At 29.8% G+C, this 21,664-nt stretch overlaps 1 protein-coding gene across 3 annotated transcripts in view; it reads left to right on the top strand.

Annotated features, from left to right (window-relative positions):
- The window catches only part of LOC142228747 (uncharacterized), a 650,828-nt gene that overhangs the window by 555,472 nt on the left and 73,692 nt on the right, over window positions 1-21,664 (top strand). For all 3 annotated transcript variants that reach the window (XM_075299257.1, XM_075299256.1, XM_075299255.1), the window contains one exon: window positions 13,169-13,245. The gene's annotated coding sequence lies outside the window, so the exon portion shown is untranslated. The remainder of the gene's footprint in view (window positions 1-13,168; window positions 13,246-21,664) is intronic.

The following is a 21,664-nucleotide window of genomic DNA, read 5'->3' on the forward strand; positions in this document are numbered from 1 at the left end:
CAAAATTTAATTTTTATAGAAAATTTTGTCAAAATTTTATTTTTATAGAAAATTTTGTCCAAATTTTATTTTTATAGAAAATTATGTCAAAATTTTATTTCTATAGAATATTTTGTCAAAATTTTATTTTTATAATAAAATTTTTCAAGATTTTATTTTGATAGGAAATTTGGTCAGAAAATTTTTTTTATAGAAAATTTTGTCAAAGTTTTATTTCTATAGAATATTTTGTCAAAATTTTATTTTTATAATAAAATTTTTCAAAATTTAATTTTTATAGGAAAATTGGTTAAAATTTTATTTTTATAAAAGAATTTTCAAATATAGAATTTTTTTTTGTTTTTATAGAAAATTTTGTCAAATTTTTATTTTTATAGAATATTTTGTTAAAATTTTATTTTTATAGAATATTTTGTCAACATTTTATTTTTATAATAACATTTTGCAAAATTGTATTTTTATAGGAAAATTGGTCAAAATTTAAAAAATTTTATTTCTATAAAAATTTTCGTCAAAATTTTATATTTATAGGAAATTTTTCACAATTTTATTTTTATAAGAAAATTTCTCAAAAATTTATTTTTATAGAAAATTTTTCAAGATTTTATTTTTATAGGAAATTTGGTCGAAATTGTATTTTTATAGAAAATTTTGTCAAAATTTTATTTCTATGGAATATTTTGTCAAAATTTTATTTTTATAATAAAATTTTTCAAAATTTTGTTTTTATAGGAAAATTGGTCAAATTTTATTTTTATAGGAAAATTTTTCAAAAATGTATTTATATAGAAATTTTTTTTCAAAATTTTATTTCTATAGAAAATTTTGTAAATTTGTTTTCTATAATTTTTTTCTATTATTTTCCAAAACATGAAGAATTCTTGCAATCTACCAAACAGTAAGAAATCTACCATTTCTGGTAGAATTCTACCAATTGTGGCAACCGTGGTCGCAATGCCATAATTTCTACTTGCCAAATGTCAAAGAATAGAATCTTCGAAAGTGATAGGTGCCGAAATATCGGGCGAATTAAAATAACACCTCTTGTTGGAAAACTCTAACCTATTGGTATATTAAAAAATCAATATATATATATTTTTTTGTTTCAATTTCTCACATTTTTAAATTTTTTTCTACACACACAATTTCCCACAATGAAATTATTTCATACCGAAAAGTTTTGTTTCCACTTCCAACGAAAAACGAATATATTCCCAAAACCATACCATACCATACTCTTTGACATAGATAATGTGTAAATGTTATACAAATATTTTATCATTGGTTTTACTCTTGGAGATGGGATTAAAATGGCTTAAATTCTATTACTGCCATAATACAGCAGAAGAGATTAAAATAGACAGGATTTGCCATGATATTAAAGTGCGTTTATGCAAATTTTTGTAGCATTTGTGGTCTTATGCAGTCTTAAAATACGATTACGCACAAAATCCCATAATAATTTTTGTCAACATTTCTATTTAGCATTTCTGGTCAAAACTAAATTATTGTAGAATATTCATAATTGCAACAGTTTTAGTCTAGCTAACCGCGACGCATTTGGGTATTTCAATTTCTGTGATGGCCTTGGTAGCACAACAGGAAATATTTATTTGATAATGAGACCATACTAAATTCATTGATAATTGTTGGTATAGCGCTTTAATTATACATTTAGTTAATTTTGCTATATATTTGTCATTTAGCAATTTAGTTTAGTTTATGAATATGCAAATTGAAGGATTAGTATGTGTGTGTATATAAGAAATAATTTAATTGGTAAATGTCTATTAATATTTAATGCAGCTCATAGGGAACTAGTTTAATTACGTATAGTAAAGCATAGTTTTAGGCGAAAAACGATTGTTGGACAAAACTTCTATATATGGATGTTGTATAATGCGTTATGTATAATTAATACAATACATTATAGTCTTAAGAATTTCCTGTTAACCTTTGATTGTACCATTTACGTAAAAAAAAACTCAATAAATAACTAAATGGATCTAAATGACAGTGAACCGAATTCTAAACAAATCAAGTTCCCCACAACATAAAATTTGGAGAATATGGGTCATATAAAATAATACAGAAAAAACTCAGGTGATAATAGTAATTTTTAGGCGCTTAAAAATAAAATCTAAGTCAATATAGACCATTTCTAATGTATCGAGTTGATGAAAAATTATCACGAAAATATTTCCAATTAAAACATTGATTGATATTTTAAAATATAAAAGCCTATAATTTTTGTCAACATTTCTATTAGAATTTCTGGTCAAAACTAAATTATTAGAATGTTGATAATTGCAATAGTTTCATTCTAGATAAAGGCAACGCATTATGGCATTTGAATTTGCGGTTTGGCCTCAGTAGCACAACAGGAAATATTTATTCGATAATAGAACCAAGCTAAAATCATTGATAATTGCTGGTATCATTTTAATTATACATTTAGTTAATTTTACTACATATTTATCCCTTGGCAATTTATATGGGTTTAAGCATATGCAAATTAAAGGATTAGTATGTGTGTACATAAGAAATAATTGAATAGGTAAATGTGTATTATTATTTAATGCAGCACTTAGGGAACTAACTTAATTGTGTATATTAAAGCATAGTTTTAGGCGAAAATTGATTGTTAGACAAAATATCTGTATGCGGATCTAAAAAGACAATCAAACAAATTCCAGACTAATTGCAGATGCAGCAAAAATAAAATTGGGAAAATATCTTCATAAGAGTTAAATAAAAAAATAAGAAAAAAATCGGGTAATAATAACAAACTCTAGGCGCTCAAAACTAAAATCTAAATCAATATAGACCATCTTTAGTATATCAAGTTGAGAAAAAAATATAACCAAAATATTTCCAATTAAAAAATTGATTGACTTTCTAGACTACGATTACGCACAAAATCCTGTAATAAGCAATTGTCAATTAAATTTTTATGTAGCACTATTTTAATTGGGTATAGTAAAGCATAGTTTTCGGCGAAAACTTTATTCTAAACGGAATGTCTACTATTGGACAAAATTTCGAATGTTAGACCAAATTTTTCTTTGCGGGTCTAAACCACAAGCAAACGAATTCCAGTCAAAGCCAATACACAAAAAATAAAATTTGGAAAATATCTTTAAAATAGCAAACTCTAGGCGCTAGGAATAAAATCTAATCAATATAGACCATTTCTAGTATATCGAATTGAGAAAAATATACCATCAAAATATTTCCAATTAAAATATTGATTAACGTTCTAGAGTAGGATTACGCACAAAATCCTATAATAATTTTTGTCAACATTTCTATAAGCATTTCTGGTCAAAACTAAATTATTATAATGTTCATAATTGCAATAGTTTTATTCTAGATAAACGCAACGCATTATGGCATTTCCATTTTGAGATTTGCTAGGAGAACAACAGGAAATATTTATTCGATAATGAGACTAAGCCAAATTCATTTATATTTATTGGTATCGCTTAATTAAATATTAAATTAATTTATAGCGTATATGATCTTTAGCAATTTATATTTATTTACGCATTTGCCAATTGAAGGATTAGTATGTGTGTACATAGGAAATAATTGAATAGGTAAATGTCTATTAATATTTAATGTAGCACTAAGGGAACTAATTGGGTATTGTAAAGCATAGTTTTAGGCGAAAAATGTATTCTCAGAGGAGTGTAGACTGTTGAACAAAATTTCTATTTACGAAGGTAAAAGACAATCAAGCCAATTCAAGAAAAATCAAGGTTTATAAAAAATTAAATATCCTCATAAGGGTGCTATAAAAAAACTTTCAAACAATTGGCTGATAATAGAAAATTCAAGACGCTCAAAACTAAAATCTAAATCAATATGGAACATCCCTATAATATATCGAGTTAAGGAAAAAAATATCACCAAAATATTTTCAGTTAAAAATATTTAAAAAAATCAAGCGGGTTCCAGACAAACCAAGATCCCTAAAATAAAAAATTGGGAGAATATCTTCAAAAGGTCATATAAACAAAATTCAGAAGAATTGGATTTTAAATCCAAAATTCTCAAAAATAAAATCTTATACTCATATTCATAACAATTTACTGGCAGTTTGTCGAAGGAATTAACTTTTATAAATTTTGGATTAAATCTATATAGACCATCTTTAGTATAACGAGTTGAGAAAAACATATCATCAAAATATTTCCAATTAAAAAGTTGATGAAGTTCTCAAAGACGATTAGGCACAAAATCCTAGATAATCGTCAACATTTCTAGTAAAAACTAGAATGTTTATAATTGATACAGTTCTAAACTAAATAACCGCGACGCATTATGGTATTTAAATTTGCGATTTAGCCTTAATAGCACAACAGGAAATATTTATTCGATAATAAGGCTAATCTAAATTCATTGTGGATTGAATTGATGGTATTGCTTTAATTATACATTAAATTAATTTTATAGCTTTGCTACATATTTGTCCTTTAATAATTTAGTTTATCCATTTGCTAATTGAAGGATTAATATGTGTGTATATAAAAAAAAAATAATGAAATAGGTAAATGTCTATTATTATTATAATTAATATTTAATGCAGCACTTATGGAATTTAATTGGGTATAGTAAATTTAATTGGGTATAGTAAAGCATACTTTTAGGCAAACTTTTTATTGGACAAAATTTCGATTGTCAGACCAAATTTCTCTTTGCAATTCTAAAAGACATTCAATTTCAGACAAAATCAAGAGCACCAAAAAATAACATTGGAGAATATCTTCATAAGTGTCATATAAAAAATTCAGCAAATTCAGGTAATCATAGGAAATTTTAGCCGACAAAAATTAAATATAAATCTATATAGACCATGTTTAGTAAATTGAGTTGAGAAAAAAAACATATCATATATTTTCAATTAAAACATTGATTTATGCTTTAAAATATAAAATCCTATAATATTTTTTGGCCAACATTTCTTGGTTAATATATCGCAAAAAGAGTATGGAAATTCAATAAATGAGATCTGAATTGAGGCTAGATTACTAAAAACTTATTTTGAAGAAGCAGTATGTTTGGGCCGGAATCAGTACCTAAATTCTTGGGAATCGAGAAGTATTTGAGGTACGTAAAGAGCTGTGCTAAATTTGGTCCTTATCGATTCGTGAATTGATAAAATTAAACAAAAAATGTTCCTCCTAATCTAAATTCTTAGTGTATGATTTGAACCGACCGGTCACGCTTGTCCCGGTTTTTAACTGTTTGGTAGATTGCTGAATTGTTGACGTTTTGATAGATTTTGTCAAAATATTCCTTTCCAACTGTTATTTCAAGTTTATATAGAAATCAAATTTTGTCAAAAAGTTCTATTGAAATAAAAAACAATTTTTGACAAAATTTTCTATAGAAATAAAAAATTTAAAAATTTTTGTATAAAAAAACTACAAAATTTTCTATAGAAATAAAATGTTGACAAAATTTTCCAAAGAAATAAAATTTTGACAAAATTTTCTGGAGAAACAAAATTTTAAAAAAAATTTCTGTAGAAATAAAATTTTGAAAAAATTTCCAATAGAACTAAAATAAAATTTTGAGAAAATTTTCTATAGAAAATATTTCTATAGAAAACTTTCTATTGAAATAAAATTTTGAGAAAATTTTCTATAGAAATAAAATTTTGAAAAAAATGTCTATAGAAATAAAATTTGTTGTTGTTTTTTATTTCAGCTTAAAACCATGCATTGACTGAACTACAAGTGTAGCTTAACCAACAAAGGAAAATAATGTTTGTCCAATTTATTTGGGCAAAGCCCTATAGACTGCCAGATGGTTGGATGGACGCACGTTTCGGAATTACCACATTCCTCATCAGCATCCTCTACTTGCAGCAAAACTATCAACTAATTATCAGAATAAATTCAGGCAGTTCAATAAACACAAGGTGAACCACACTTGAACCTTCCGAAAAAAGGTTTATGATAGCCGGCTTATGCCGAAATAAATTCGTATAACCATATCTCTTTTCCTTTGCCACCGTCAAATCATCGATTTGAGTGCAGTTGGCTGGGTTTATTTTGAGCGTGCTTCCTCTTTTTCTCATTCGTTTTGTTTTCTTATAGTTGGTTTTTTCTTTAATCATTGTTGTTGTTTTTGATTTCAGCTTAAAACCATGCATTGACTAAACTACACGTGTAGCTTAACCAACAGAGGAAAAGAATGTTTGTCAAATTAATTTGGGCAAAGCCCTATAGACTGCATGATGGTTGGATGGGCGCACCTTTCGGAATTACCACATTCCTCATCAGCATCCTGTACTGAGCAAAACTATTAACCAATTATCAGAATAAATTCAGGCAGTTCACTAAATCCAACAGTGAACCACACTTGAACCTTCCGCAAAAAAGGTTTTACATGTAATTTTGAGAAAATTTTCTATAGAAATAAAATTTTTAGAAAATTTTCTATAGAAATAAAATTTTGAAAACATTTTCTATAAAAGTAAAATTTTGAAAAAAAAAATTCTATAGAAATAAAATTTGGACAAAATTTTCTATAGAAATAAAATTTTGACAAAACTTTCTAGAGAAATAAAATTTTGACAAAAAAGAAATAAAATTTTGGTAAAAATTTTCTATAGAAATAAAATTTTGAAAAAAATTTTCTATAGAAATAAAATTTTGAAAAAATTTTTTTATAGAAATAAAATTTGACAAAATTTTCTACAGAAATAAAATTTTGACCAAACTTTCTATAGAAATAAAATTTTGACAAAATTTTCTATAGAAATAAAATTTTGGTAAAATTTTTCTATAGAACTAAAATTTTGGTAAAAATTTTCTATAGACATAAAATTTTGACAAAGTTTTCTATTGAAATATAATTTTAACAACATTTTCTATAGAAATAAAATTTGCCAAAAATTTTCTATAGAAATAAAATTTTGACACAATTTTGTATTGAAATATAATTTTAACAAAATTTTCTATTGAAAGAACATTTTGACAAAATTTTCTATAAAAATAAAACAAAATTTTCTGTAGAAATAAAATTTTGACAACATTTTCTATAGAAATAAAATGTTAACAAAAATTTCTATAGAAATAAAATTTTGACAAAATTTTCTGTAGAAATAAAATTTTTCTATAAAATAAGAAATAAAATATTGACAAAATTTTCTATAGAAATAAATTTTTGACAAAATTTTCTATAGAAATAAAATGTTGACAAAATTTTCTATAGAAATAAAATTTTGACAAAATTTTCTATAGAAATAAAATGTTTACAAAAATTTCTATAGAAATAAAATTATGGCAATTTTTTTTTATAAAATAAAATTTTGGCCAAATTTTCAACAGCATAACATTTATACAAATTTTTCTTTAGAAATAAAACTCAGACAAAATTTTCTGTAGAAAGAAAATTTGGACGACATTTTCCACAGAATTAAAATTTTTTTATCGAAATATAATTTTAACAAAGTTTTCTATAGGAAATAAAATGTTGGTAAAAAATTTCTATAGAAATAAAATTTTGGTAAAAAATGTCTAGAGAAATAAAATTTTGGCACAATTTTCTATAGAAATAAAATTTTGACAAAATTTCTTTAGAAATAAAATTTTGACAAAATATTTTATAGAAATAACATTTTGACAAAATTATTAAAAATTTTGATTTTCATTTTAAGTCATACTATTAAAGCCTATTGACCGAAGTCAATTTTCTTTTCGAAATTTTGGACAATAGATGTTTTATTTTGACACTAAACATTATTTTAAAAGTCTATAGGGCTTTGTTCAAATAAATTTGATAAACATTCTTTTCCTCTGTTGGTTAAGCTACACTTGCAGTTTAAGCTGATATCAAAAACAACAGAAATAAAATGTTGGTAAAAATTTTCTATAGAAATAAAATTTTGACAAAATTTTCTATAGAAATAAAATTTTGACAAAATTTTCTATAGAAATAAAATTTTGGTAAAAATTTTCTATAGAAATAAAATTTTGGTAAAAATTTTCTATTGAAATAAAATTTTGACAAAATTTTCTATAGAAATAAAATTTTGACAAAATTTTCTATAGAAATAAAATTTTGGTAAAAATTTTCTATAGAAATAAAATTTTGACAAAATTTTCTATAGAAATAAAATTTTGACAAAATTTTCTATAGAAATAAAATTTTGACAAAATTTTCTATAGAAATAAAATTTTCTAGAGAAATAAAAGTTTGGTAAGAATTTTCTATAGAAATAAAAGTTTGGTAAAAATTTTCTATAGAAAGACAAATTTGACAAAATTTTCTATAGAAATAAGATATTGACAAAATTTTCTATAGAAATAAATTTTTGACAAAATTTTCTATAGAAATAAAATTTTGACAAAATTTTCTATTGAAATGTAATTTTAACAAAATTTTCTATAGACATACAATTTGACAAAATTTTCTACAGAAATAAAATTTTGATAAAGTTTTCTATAGAAATGAAATTTTCTAGAGAAATAAAAGTTTGGTAAGAATTTTCTATAGAAATAAAAGTTTGGAAAAAATTTTCTATAGAAAGACAAATTTGACAAAATTTTCTATAGAACTAAAATGTTTACAAAAATTTCTATAGAAATAAAATTATGGCAATTTTTTTTTATAAAATAAAATTTTGGCAAAATTTTCAACAGCAATAACATTTATACAAATTTTTCTTTAGAAATAAAACTCAGACAAAATTTTCTATAGAAAGAAAATTTGGACGACATTTTCCACAGAAATAAAAATTTTTTATCGAAATATAATTTTAACAAAGTTTTCTATAGAAATAAAATTTTGATAAAATTTTCTTTGGAAATAAAATGTTGGTAAAAAATTTCTATAGAAATAAAATTTTGCTAAAATTTTTCTATAGAAATACAATTTTGGTAAAAATTTTCTATAGAAATAAAAATTTGGTAAAAAATTTCTATAGAAATGAAATATTAATAAAATTTTCTATAGAAATAAAATTTTGACAAAATTTCTATAGAAATACAATTTTGACAAAATATTTTATAGAAATAAAATTTTTATAAAATTTTCATTAGAAAAAAAATTAACAAAATTGTCTCTAAAGTCAATATTATTAAAAATTTTGATTTTCATTTTAAGTCATACTATTAAGGTCTACTGACTAAAGTCAATTTTCTTTTCGAAATTTTGGACAATCGATGTTTTATTTTGACACTAAACATTTTTTTTTAAAGTAAATGACAAAGATTTAAAAAAAATCGATAGAACGATTTGTCATGTCCTAAATTCGGGTTTATGTTTTCGATATTAAAGGAAAATACAATTTTTTATCTGCAGCAAAAGTCTGGATTTTGTATATGTACTATTTATGACAATCCATTACGAGCAGATGTTTTCAAGAAAAATTTTTGTACACTTTCCATGACGATAGGGATTTAACATTGGGCCCGGTCAAACTCTTTGGCCTTATATACTCGTACTTGTTCTTGTTGATTTTCCTTCTCTGAACTCCATTATATTTGTTCCGTATATTTTCTATATTGTTTACACTTAAATAAATTCTCTTGGAATTTCATTAAATATTGTTGGTCACCTTTTCGTCCATCCTTGTGGTAGTCTCAGACAAATTTGTTTATTAAGGATAAATAAATTAGAAATAATGAAAAGAATAGGGACCAAGCGGTATAAATAATGAAAATTAAGTATCTACTTACGGTTCAATTTGAGGGTCATTAGTTATAAGCTCTAGCTTTTGTTTTGTCTTTGGCCGTTGTGTGACTTTCATCTGTATTGGTCATTGAGTTGAAAGGCATAATTTTCATCTGGTATCGCATCCTTGATATACATTATTTGTCTACCTTGCTTTAATAAGAAATTTCTTCAAAAGGCATATGTCAATTTTCTCAAAACGAAGGTGGAAAACCACAGCAAAAAAAGTTCGTAAACAAGATGAACAATTTCTTAAAGGACATTTTCACAATATCCTTTGTGTTGTTTGTTTGGGTGGAACATAAAATTGCTTTTTTATGCCAACAAAGTGAACATGAAATAATTATTTCCACTTGGTTTTTGGCCCACATACCTGACTATGCTCATTTTGGGTTTATTTATTGAGGAAGCCCAAACAGATGGACAGACAGCACTTGACCCTAGGAAAAACAAAAGTAGCAATAAATTTGCGTTTCTCACGTGTCTTGAAGATGTTAGCCATAATTTAGGACATGTTCATTGTTGGACGAAAGATAACTTTGTAATAAATAGCATAACATATATATGATGAAAGAAGTAAAGGGAATGGGGGAAATTGGTTTTTGTTATTTTTGAAATGGGTTGACTTCTCTTCAGTGCTCGATTTCACTGTAAATAAAATTTGGAAATTATTTATTTATATTATTATATTGAATAGAGAGTTCTTAGTTTAATAAATATCTAAGTTTAAAAATAATTTAGATTAAAGTTGCTTTGAAGGACTATGTTTTGAAATTGAGTTGAATTCAAATATATATATATATGTCACATATTTCAATTTTATTTGTCTTAACTTACCCAAAACCTCTTGCCTGTTTTTAGTGACAAAGGTCGGGGCATCTCCCTTGTTGCAAACTACCAGATTAGTACGCAAAATAAACTCTATTAGCGACTCTCCCCTTGCATTAGTATCACTACTTCCCCATATACTATGATGCGCATTCGCATCGCATCCCATAATGAGTTTCGTCTTTGTTTTCAGTGACTCCTCAACTAAGGTCTTAACGGCACATGGAGGCATCTCCCTGTCATGTCCCATATAGACCGAAGATACCCAATATTTGCATTTGGCTATTTCTAAATTGACAACGACAGTGTCTGCATTGCACATTGAAGGAAGCAGAAACAAGTTAAGCTCGTTTGTAGCAATTATACAGGCTCGAATTACATCATTACCAGTATACTGCAATATTTTGAACCCCGGAGTACTTAATTCACATATTTTGTTTCTATAAACATATGGTTCTTGAATAAGAACTATGTCTATGTCCCCTTTCATCTGGAGAACTTTTAAGGCAGCACATGCAGCCTTACAATGATGAAGATTTATCTGGAGGATCCGTAGGACCATCGAAATTTTCAACAACCGTCACATAAGCCGCTTCAACCGAGTCATCAAGAATGTCCTCTTCAGAGATATCGGTGACTCTCGCAATAACCATAGGTTCAACTTTGGTGAGTTCTGAGGCAGTAGAAGCCTCCTCATGCATACGGTATCTATCCATGTCTTCAACTTTGGTACCTCCCTCGACTTCGCAAGAGGATCCGCTTACTTCTGATTCAGACAGAGGCTTGTCCATTTCTGAATCCTTTAGCTGATCGTTTTTATACACCTTCATTTGGATATAATGAAAGCCATAACACACAAGGCCCTGAGACTTTGCTAGATGTGGCAAAGACTGAGTGTTCAATATAAACACTGCATGCCGTCTTGGCACATCCACTTCATCCAAACGGCCAACCTTCGAATCAGCTGTTGGAAGATCTGGATTGCATTGTTTCAGTCTATTTAAAATAGATTCAGGGTCAGGAGGGTTTGCAGGTATCCACACATGTGCTCTTGGTCTAGCCGGTATGTCTTTCTTCTCGACTAACTCTAGAGCAGCTTCTTCCCAAACTTCACCAATTAGTATCAGAGCAGCCTTAAAACATTATATAGACCTCTGGTCATCAAATGCGACTAGCTTAAATCGTTCTTGATACCAACCAGCCTCTTGGTGTCGAGGATCTGGGCCGGGAAACTTTTCCAGCACCTGTGAGTAGACGCCAGACAAAGCATTCTCAATTTCCCCCCATTTTTGCTTTGAAACCATACCGTCCAGGGCTCCTTTATTAATAATAGCCACCACAAGGCTGTCTTTAGCAACTGAGGCAAACGATCGTTGATCCCTTTTGGAGGATGGCAGCTCATCCGGTGATCGTTCCCTTTTTCCAGCCTCAAGAATTCCTTGAGCCCATTTTAAGGAATCGCTTTGTTTAGCCGACAACGTGCTTGGGTCGACTGATCCTAATTTCTTTAGGATAAACAAAGCATTTCTGCGTTCCTTGAATCTCTTTCGTGAGGGATTACCTCCTTTTGATGCCGTTACCTTGGAAAAGGCTCGACTTGTCAAATTGTCGCCACCTGTCGACCCGTCTACAGGTCGACTAATTGGGCCTAACTCTTGGTCATTGCCCAAATTTATAACTCCAGTCGATACCCGTCCACTGGGCCCTGAAGTTAGCAACCGAGTGGATGTCTTTGAATTTCTCTGCATGGTGGTCTAATATCCCACCACACTTGAAATTCGTAGTAGGTACTTATTACGATGATTTTATCCGCTATTAAAAAACACGTCCGTTCCGTTCGTCGGTTGAATAAATAGTTTTTGACATTGCTTTCAAACACATTTTTTTTGAAATATAATTGAATTTAAATATATTTCACAAATTTGACTTTTCCTCAATGCCCCATTCCCTGTAAAAAAATTCGAAATATTTTATCAATTTAATTTTAATTTTGAGTATAGACAGTAATAAGTCGCTGAAATACCTAAGTTTGAAAATAATTTTCATTGAAGTTATTTCAACACCAATGATTCGAAATTGAGTTGAATTCATGGAACTATTCAAACATTTTCTTAATTTCAAAACAAAACAAAAAAAACAAAGATATATAATCCTCAAAATAAGGTTTAGCATATTTTTTGAATCCTAAACTCAAAAAAGAACGCTAATGCCAAATTAGCTTTATTTTAGTTCATGAAGATTTTTTTTTTTTAATTTTTGCCACGCTAGTACAGCCCGTGTTAAAGGTTTTTGCTAGCTCACGAAGAAAAAAGCTGTAAAAACGAATCAATTCAAATCTATTTACTAGAATCAAGTACGAAAAACTCAAATTTAAAAGAGAATTGTGTCCTAAAATATCCTTACTTCGAAATTCTCCGCTCCTCTCTATGGCTCGGAATCAATAGCAATATCATTAGTGTAAAGAAAAAAATTTTTGGAAACAATTATTTTATTTCCAATACACGTTTAAATATAATTTGAATTTAAGTTGCTTTCAAAACCTATGTTTTGAAATTAAGTTATATTCAAATATATTTCACATATTTCAATTTATTTAAGTAGATCTATTTATAAAAATTTTTTAATAAATATATTTTCTTTACCTTTACAGGATTAAAACCTTTGGTTACATTGTACATAGACTCGGGGCTAAAAAAATTGCATTAAAAAGGACATAAGCCCTTTTAGGTAAGTGAACAAATTATCGATTTTAATTCTTTGCTTTAAACACAAAATCTTCTTCATATTTATAATCGGATGTAAATTTTATGTTCCTCAATTTTTTTGCACTGAAAAAAATATTTACTTGATATTAAAGATTACGCTACCTAAATTTTAGAATGCACAATTTACAAAATATTAAAGGCAAACTTGTTTAAATTAATGTTTTTTTAAATAGCCGAGCCCGGTCCGTCTCGCTGCGCCTTCCTGATTTTTTAAAACTGGGATATTTTTTGTTAAAAATATATCACGTTTAAGTAAAAACTATATTCACAGAATATTTCGAAAAAATAATAATAAAAAAAATAAAATAAATAAAACAAAATGGCTTAAGGAGGAGATTAAATCCTCCACCAGAAATCGAAGGATCATGTACCCTATATTCCTTTACTCACCTTCTCCCATGTTCCCCGTACATTTCAAATAAATCGGAGCATTTTAGATTTTGCTCCATTGTTTTAAAAAGAAGGACGTCCTCTTCCCCGATCAAATGTTGACAAAAGTTAGGCGTTTTTGTTCAGAGACAACCCCAAACTTCCCTGAAATTAAAAAAAAAAATCTTTTCTTCATGTTTCAAAATGTCGAAATTAACATTAACCTTTCCTGAAAATTTAAAGCACATTAACCTTTCCTGAAAATTTAAAGCACATCGGAGAACTTTTGTCGAACTTTCAAGAGCCCAGGCAAGGAGGATGTCCCTCTCCCCGTCCAAATATTAAAAAATTAGGTTCTCCATATTAACTTCATAATCTCCCCATTGCCCTCTGTAAATTTCAATCAAAGCGGAGAAGTTAAATTTTTCACCGTACTGTAAAAAAAGTTGGGCGAAGGGGAGATCAACCTCCCCAATCAAATATCACAAGCGGAAAATTTCAAGTAGTAGTAGTAGTAGTAGTATTCTTTCTTTATTTAATATTACTTTTTGTCCATTAAACATACAAAATATATAAATCCATTAAGATTAGTATAGATTTGTATAAACTTCAACAATTATTATTTAGAATTACAATACAATTATTGCGGCATTGTTTATTTATTTATTTATTAATTACATTTACAATAAACTTATAAATATAATTGTAAGCTTTGACTGCTAGGGTCTTAAGCTTGATGCGGCATTGTATTCACGTCTACCGTTTGATCCACACGCAAAAATATTTTTTCTGATTCAATCACGAAATTAATTGATCCAATTAATTTTTTAATTGAAATGTCTTCAATCACAGAAATGATAGTATCAATTAAAAAATTAATTGACAGTCAATTAAAAAATTAATTGATACTATTAATTTGTGTGACTGGTTTTTATTTTAATTAAAAAAATTGTTGATTCAATTAAATTTTTAATTGAATATTTTCCAAAATACAATTAAGATTTTAATTAGAAAAATTTTCGTTAAATTTTTTTCTGTGTAGTTTAACATGTTCAAGGTAATAGAGTTCATTGAAAATGAGCCAGGAAAAAAAGTCTATAATTGTAGGCTGTTTTTATACCCTCCCCCATAGGATGGGAGTATATTAACTTTGTCATTCCGTTTGTAACACATAGAAATATTACTCTAAGGCCCCATAAAGTACATCTATTCTGGGTCGTGGTGAAATTCTGAGTCGATCTGAGCATGTCCGTCCGTCCGTCTGTTGAAATCACGCTAACTTCCGAACGAAACAAGCTATCGACTTGAAACTTTGCACAAGTAGTTGTTAGTAATGTAGGTCGGATGGTATTGCAAATGGGCCATATCGGTCCGCTTTTACATATAGCCCCCATATAAACGGACCCCCAAATTTGGATTGCGATTGCTCTAAGAGAAGTAAGTTTCATCCGATCAGGCTGAAATTTGGAACTTGGTGTTAGTATGTGGTCTCTAACAACCATGCAAAAATTGGTCCACATCGGTTCATAATTACATATAGCCCCCATATAAACCGATCCCCCGATTTGGCTTGCAGAGCCTCTAAGAGAAGCAAATTTCATCCGATCCGGTTGGAATTTGGTACATGGTGTTAGTATATGGTCTCTAACAACCATGCAAAAATTGGTCCACATCGGTCCATAATTATATATAGCCCCCATATAAACCGATCCCCCGATTTGACTTGCGGAGCCTCTAAGAGAAGCAAATTTCATCCGATCCGGCTGAAATTTGGTACTTGGTTTTAATATGTGGGCTCTAATGACCATGTAAAAATTTAGACAACATCGGTCTATAATTATATATAGCCCCCATATAAACCGATCACCAGATTTGACCTCCGGAGCCTCTTGGAAGACAAAAAATCATCTGATTCCGTTGAAATTTGGTACATGGTGTTAATATATGGCCTCAAACATCCATGCAAAATTTGTCGAAATCGGTCAATAGTTATATATAGGCCCCATATAAACCGATCCCCCGATTTGGCTTGCGGAGCCTCTAAGAGAAGCAAATATCATCCGATCCGGCTGAAATTTGGTAGATGGTGTTGGTATATGGTCTCCAATGACCATGAAAAAATGGTCCACATCGGTCCATAATTATATATAGCCCCCATATAAACCGATCACCAGATTTGACCTCCGGAGACTGTTGGAAGACCAAGATTCACTGATTCAGTTGAAATTGGTACATGGTGTTAATATATGGCCTCAAACACCCATGCAAAAATTGGTCGAAATCGGTCAATAATTATATATAGCCCCCATATAAACCGATAACCAGATTTGACCTCCCGATCCTCTTAGAAGACCAAAATTCATCTGATTCAGTTGAAATTTGGTACATGGTGTTAATATATGGCCTCAAACACCCATGCAAAAATTGGTCGAAATCGGTCAATAATTATATATAGGTCCCATATAAACCGATCCCCAGATTTGACCTCCGGAGCCCCTTGGAAGAGCAAAATTCATCCGATTCGGTTGAAATTTGGTACGCGATGTTAGTATATGGTATCCAACAACCATGCAGGAATTGGTTTATATCAGTCCATAATTATATATAGCTCCCATATAGACCTATCCGCAGATTTGACCTCTGGTGCCTTTTTGGAGAAGCAAAATTCATCCGATCTGGTTGAAATTTGGTACGTGGTGGTAGTATATGATGTTTAACAACCATGCCAAAAGTGGTCTATATCAGTCCATAATCATATGTAGGCCCCATATAAACCGAACCCGATATTTGGTTTTGGAGCCACTTGGAGGAGCAAATTTCATCCGAGTCAGTTGAAATTTGGTACATTGTGCTTGTATATGGCCGTTAATAACCATGCCTAACTAGGTCCATATCGGTCTATAGTTATATGTAGCCCTCAGATAAATCGATCCCCAATCACACAAAAATTGGTCCATATCAAGTTCATAATTCTATATAGCCCCCATATAAGGGACCCCCATATTTCAATTCTGGCTCTCTACGTACCGTGCAAAAGTCCATGTCGATTCGTAATTATTTGTAGACTTACCTATACATAACTTTTTTGTCTAATATATACCACGTATGGACTATCTCACAATTTAGAAAACGATGTTAAGAAGTTTTAAGATACCACAACCCAAGTAATTCGATTGTGGATGACAGTCTTTCGTAGAAGTTTCTACGCAATCCATGGTGGAGGGTACATAAGATTCGGCCTGGCCGAACTTGGGGTCGAATATACTTGTTAAATATAAAATCAAGTTCCTCCAATCCTCTTCATATTTTCGATTCAAAATGTTTAAAACTTCTTCATAGTTTTATGTTGACTTTCTGATGGCTTCTCTTCTAAATTCATTTAAAATTGGACATCTACCGATGAAGTGTTGATTTGTTTCTTCTTCTTGCATATTGCACAAAAGAATTCTTGGCCACAGTGGGAACCAAAAACCATTATTAGCTCATCACGATAGGAGCGATTTCCAAAAGCTGTATCCAGATATTTCGAAAATGCTCCTGGCGCTTATTTTGGTCAAATATTTGCCTAGTTGTGACCAGGGCTGTGGAGCCGGAGTCTGAAGATTTTGCTGGAGTCGGAGTCGTTAAAATTTTGCTCGACTAAACCAAATTTTTCACTTCACATTTTTTGTAACTAAGCAAGTTTTTACGCAAATTAGTTTCCATTGCGTTATTCATTCGATCAATGTACAGCATGATTGTAAATGAAAATCAACTTCCAATTACGGCTATATTTTTATGTTTCTTAGAATGTTAGACTAACAGATGGGCCGGATTTTTATATTAGAAAAATCTCTTTTTTTTTGGATTTTTTTTATTAGAAAATTGGGTAAAAATTTTATTTCTATAGAAAATTTTGCTAAAATTTTATAGTAATAGATTTTTTTATTAGAAAATTTGGTCAAAATTTTATTTCTATAGAAAATTTTGTCAAAATTTAATTTCTATAGAAAATTTAGTGAAAATTTTGTTTCTGTAGAATATTTTGCAGAATTTTATTTACTACACAAAAATTTTTCTAAAATTGTATATTTATTGATAAGTTTTTCAAAATTTTATTTCTATAAGAAAAAATTCTCAAATTTTATTTCTATAGCTAATTTTCTCAAAATTTTTTTTCTTACTGATGCTCACTGATACTCACTGCTACAAAAATGTATTCACAATTTTATTACTATAGAAATATTTTTTTCTATATAAAATTTAGTCAAAATTTTATTTCTATAGAAAATTTAGTCAAAATTTTGTTTCTATAGAATATTTTGCAAAATTTTATTTCTATAGAAAATTTTGCAAAATTTTGTTTGCTGCACAATTTTTTTTTAAATTATATTTCTATTGATAATTTTTTCAAAATTTTATTTCTATAGAAAATTTAGTCAAAATTTTGTTTCTGTAGAAAATTTTGCAAAATTTTATTTCTATATAAAATTTTGCAAAATTTTATTTGCTACACAATTTTTTTTTTAATTATATTTCTATTGATAATTTTTTCAAAATTTTATTTCTATAGAAAATTTAGTCAAAATTTTAGTTCTGTAGAAAATTTTGCAAAATTTTATTTCTATATAAAATTTTGCAAAATTTTGTTTGCTACACAATTTTTTTTTTAAATTGTATTTCTATTGATATTTTTTTTCAAAATTTTATTTCTATAGAAAACTTTATTTACAAGACAAAAATTTTTCCAAAATTGTATGCTCACTGATACTCACTGCTAAGTCGAAAACTTGTAGAAATGACTCAAATTTTTTAATGAATGAATCATAAATGTATTTTTGCGAAATTGTCTAAACAATTAAAATATTTCCCAAATATTGCCCGAGATTTTGTAGAAGTCTGATTTGAGATTTTATCAAAATGTAGATCTAAATACAAAGTTGTGCAAACTTTAGACTTTCCTTGCATTTTTATTTTTTGTTAAAATCAAATTCATGCATAAGGGAATATAAACCTTTATATAGCTCGCAACAAATTTAAAGGATTTGAGATAGTATCAATAATTTTTGTCCACAAATACATATATTGTTGGTATCTTCTCATATTATGATGGGTATTTATATCATTATTTATTTATTAAACATTGCCCTAAATGTGAAATATAGAGTTCAATTGGCATCTAATGTGAAATTAAGACCTTTTTGCACACATTAATAAATACGGTACTTTATATCGATCCAGTTACGGTACCCCCAGAATAGAACTACAATTTAGTGGTATTAAAATGAGATTTAGTTATATTACCCGGAGTCAAGCAAAATTGGCTCGACTCCACATCCCTGGTTGTGACCATACCCTAAGACTTATTTTGAAGATATATCTTTTTTTGTTTTTAATTAAGAAAACTTATTTTACTTTGAAGTATTTTCTTTATTTCAAAGAAGACTCATCTTTGGCTCGGAATCAGTACCGAAATCCTTAAGGGAAGGTCAAAATCTTTGGATTCAAGTTAACTTTTTTTGTGTGTACGTACAATCGTATTTTGGTCATCTTTTTCTGACCACCTACATATCACATTTGCCACGGTTTTTATTTTATGTTACTGTAAGGAGAATAGGGGAGAGTTTTTATAGTCACATATGTCTGATAAATAAGTCACACGCTTACATGAAAAATCCCTGTCTGTACATTAGTCCATTTATTTTGTAATGTCTTCAAATTGTGTCATTAAAGGCAATGGTGGTTAAGTATCCTTTATGTGTGTGTGTGTGTGCGTGGGGGGAGGTTTGGGCAAAGTAAATGAAGAACATCAATTTTTCTCTTCTAGGCTCGAGGCGTAACATTCACTTACATTTTTGTACCTATAATTAGACCTTCATTATGATAGGAATGGAACATGTCATGCGAATATCCTACATTTATTTTTTTTTTTAGAGAGTATGTACATTCAACACGTGCCACCACAAAAAAAAATTTAGCAAAAGTTCATTGTGTTCTGAGTACAAATTTCTCTCTCACTCTCTCCTTTTCTCGCGACCTCCATTGGAATGTAGGTCTTGTTACCCAAATACGGTTGCCAAATTGAAAAAAGTTTTACTTCAACCTAATTGAGCAATATTTATTTTAATATTTGTTCTACAGGGAAATTGAATAACATTTTATAATAAAACGTACTCAACGATTGTCAATATTTTTTCATGAACACAAAAAAAAATCGATTTATCTATAGGGGTTTAAGGTTTATTTTGTTAGGGATTTATACAAATTCTCTCATATTAATATATGTATATACGACTCACGAAAAAAAAATAAATACTAAAATGTACTGTGGAATAATGGTCTCAAAGTTGAGGTTTATAAAAATGCATTTTAGTGTCCACCAATATAGAAAATGTTTATAGCGTAAACAAGTAAGGAAAGTCTAAAGTCGAGCGGGCCGACTATACCACTTTGTAAATCCACATTTTCGATACTATATCATTTTTGCCCAAATCGGAAAAGCATATAAAGGGTGATACGGTCAAAATTTGGTCAAGGGAAAACGCGTGTAAATCGGTGAAATCGTTTATTTAAAAAATCAAATTAAATTTCTTTTTCAAAGTTCAATTAGTATAAAATTCAGGGAAAATATTCAGTTAGGCTTTCGCTTTTCCAAATCCGAATTGCCGGGCCTCACGCTTGACACCTGCCATCAGATTTTGTACAGCCACCTTGTCCACCTTCTTCGCCGCAGAAAGCCTGTTTGCCTTGAACTGCTGCTCGTCCTTAGCAGTTTTTTTGGGCTTCTTTAGGTTCCGCTTAACAATAGCCCAGTATTTCTCAATTGGGCGGAGCTCTGGCATGTTGGGAGGGTTCTTGTCCTTGGGAACCACCTGCACATTGTTGGCGGCGTACCACTCCATGGCCTTTTTACCGTAATGGCAAGATGCCAAATCCGGCCAAAACAGTACGGAACAACCGTGTTTCTTCAGGAAAGGCGTGTTGGGAGGGTTCTTGTCCTTGGGAACCACCTGCACGTTGTTGGCGGCGTACCATTCCATGGCCTTTTTACCGTAATGGCAAGATGCCAAATCCGGCCAAAACAGTACGGAACAACCGTGTTTCTTCAGGAAAGGCAGCAGACGTTTATTCAAACACTCTTTCACGTAAATTTCTTGGTTGACAGTACCGGAAGGTATGAAAATGCTGCTTTTCAAGTCACAGGTACAGATGGCTTGCCAAACCAGACATTTCTTTGCGAACTTTGACAGTTTTATGTGCTTGAAAATATCTGCTACCTTTCACCTTCCTTTTGCCGCATAAAGCTTCTGTCCCGGAAGCTGCTTGTAGTCGGCTTTGACGTAGGTTTCGTCGTCCATTACCACGCAGTCAAATTTCCTCAGCATCGTCGTATACAGCCTCCAGGATCGCGCTTTGGCCGTCGTATTTTGTTTATCATCGCGATTTAGAGTCACTACCTTCTTGTAAGTCGATAGTCCGGCTCGTTTTTTGGCTCGATGCACGGTTGTAGACGATACACCCAGCTTATTTGCGGCATCTCGGAGAGAGAGGTAAGGGTTTTGCTTGAAACTACCGGCAACTCTCTTTGTCGTCTCAGCGGCTTCCGGTTTTCGATTTCCCCCCGATCCAGACTTTCTGGCTGTCGACAAACGTTCCCCAAACACTTTAATTACATTTGTAACGGTTGATTTGGCAACTTTTAGCCACCGTGGTGCAATGGTTAGCATGCCCGCCTTGCATACACAAGGTCGTGGGTTCGATTCCTGCTACGACCGAACACCAAAAAGTTTTTCAGCGGTGGATTATCTCACCTCAGTAATGCTGGTGACATTTCTGAGGGTTTCAAAGCTTCTCTAAGTGGTTTCACTGGAATGTGGAACGCCGTTCGGACTCGGCTATAAAAAGGAGGTCCCTTGTCATTGAGCTTAACATGGAATCGGGCAGCACTCAGTGATAAGAGAGAAGTTCACCACTGTGGTATCACAATGGACTGAATAGTCTAAGTGAGCCTGATACATCGGGCTGCCACATAA

Source organism: Haematobia irritans, chromosome 3 (assembly GCF_050003625.1).
Source record: "Haematobia irritans isolate KBUSLIRL chromosome 3, ASM5000362v1, whole genome shotgun sequence".
In the NCBI taxonomy this organism is placed as follows: domain Eukaryota; kingdom Metazoa; phylum Arthropoda; class Insecta; order Diptera; family Muscidae; genus Haematobia; species Haematobia irritans.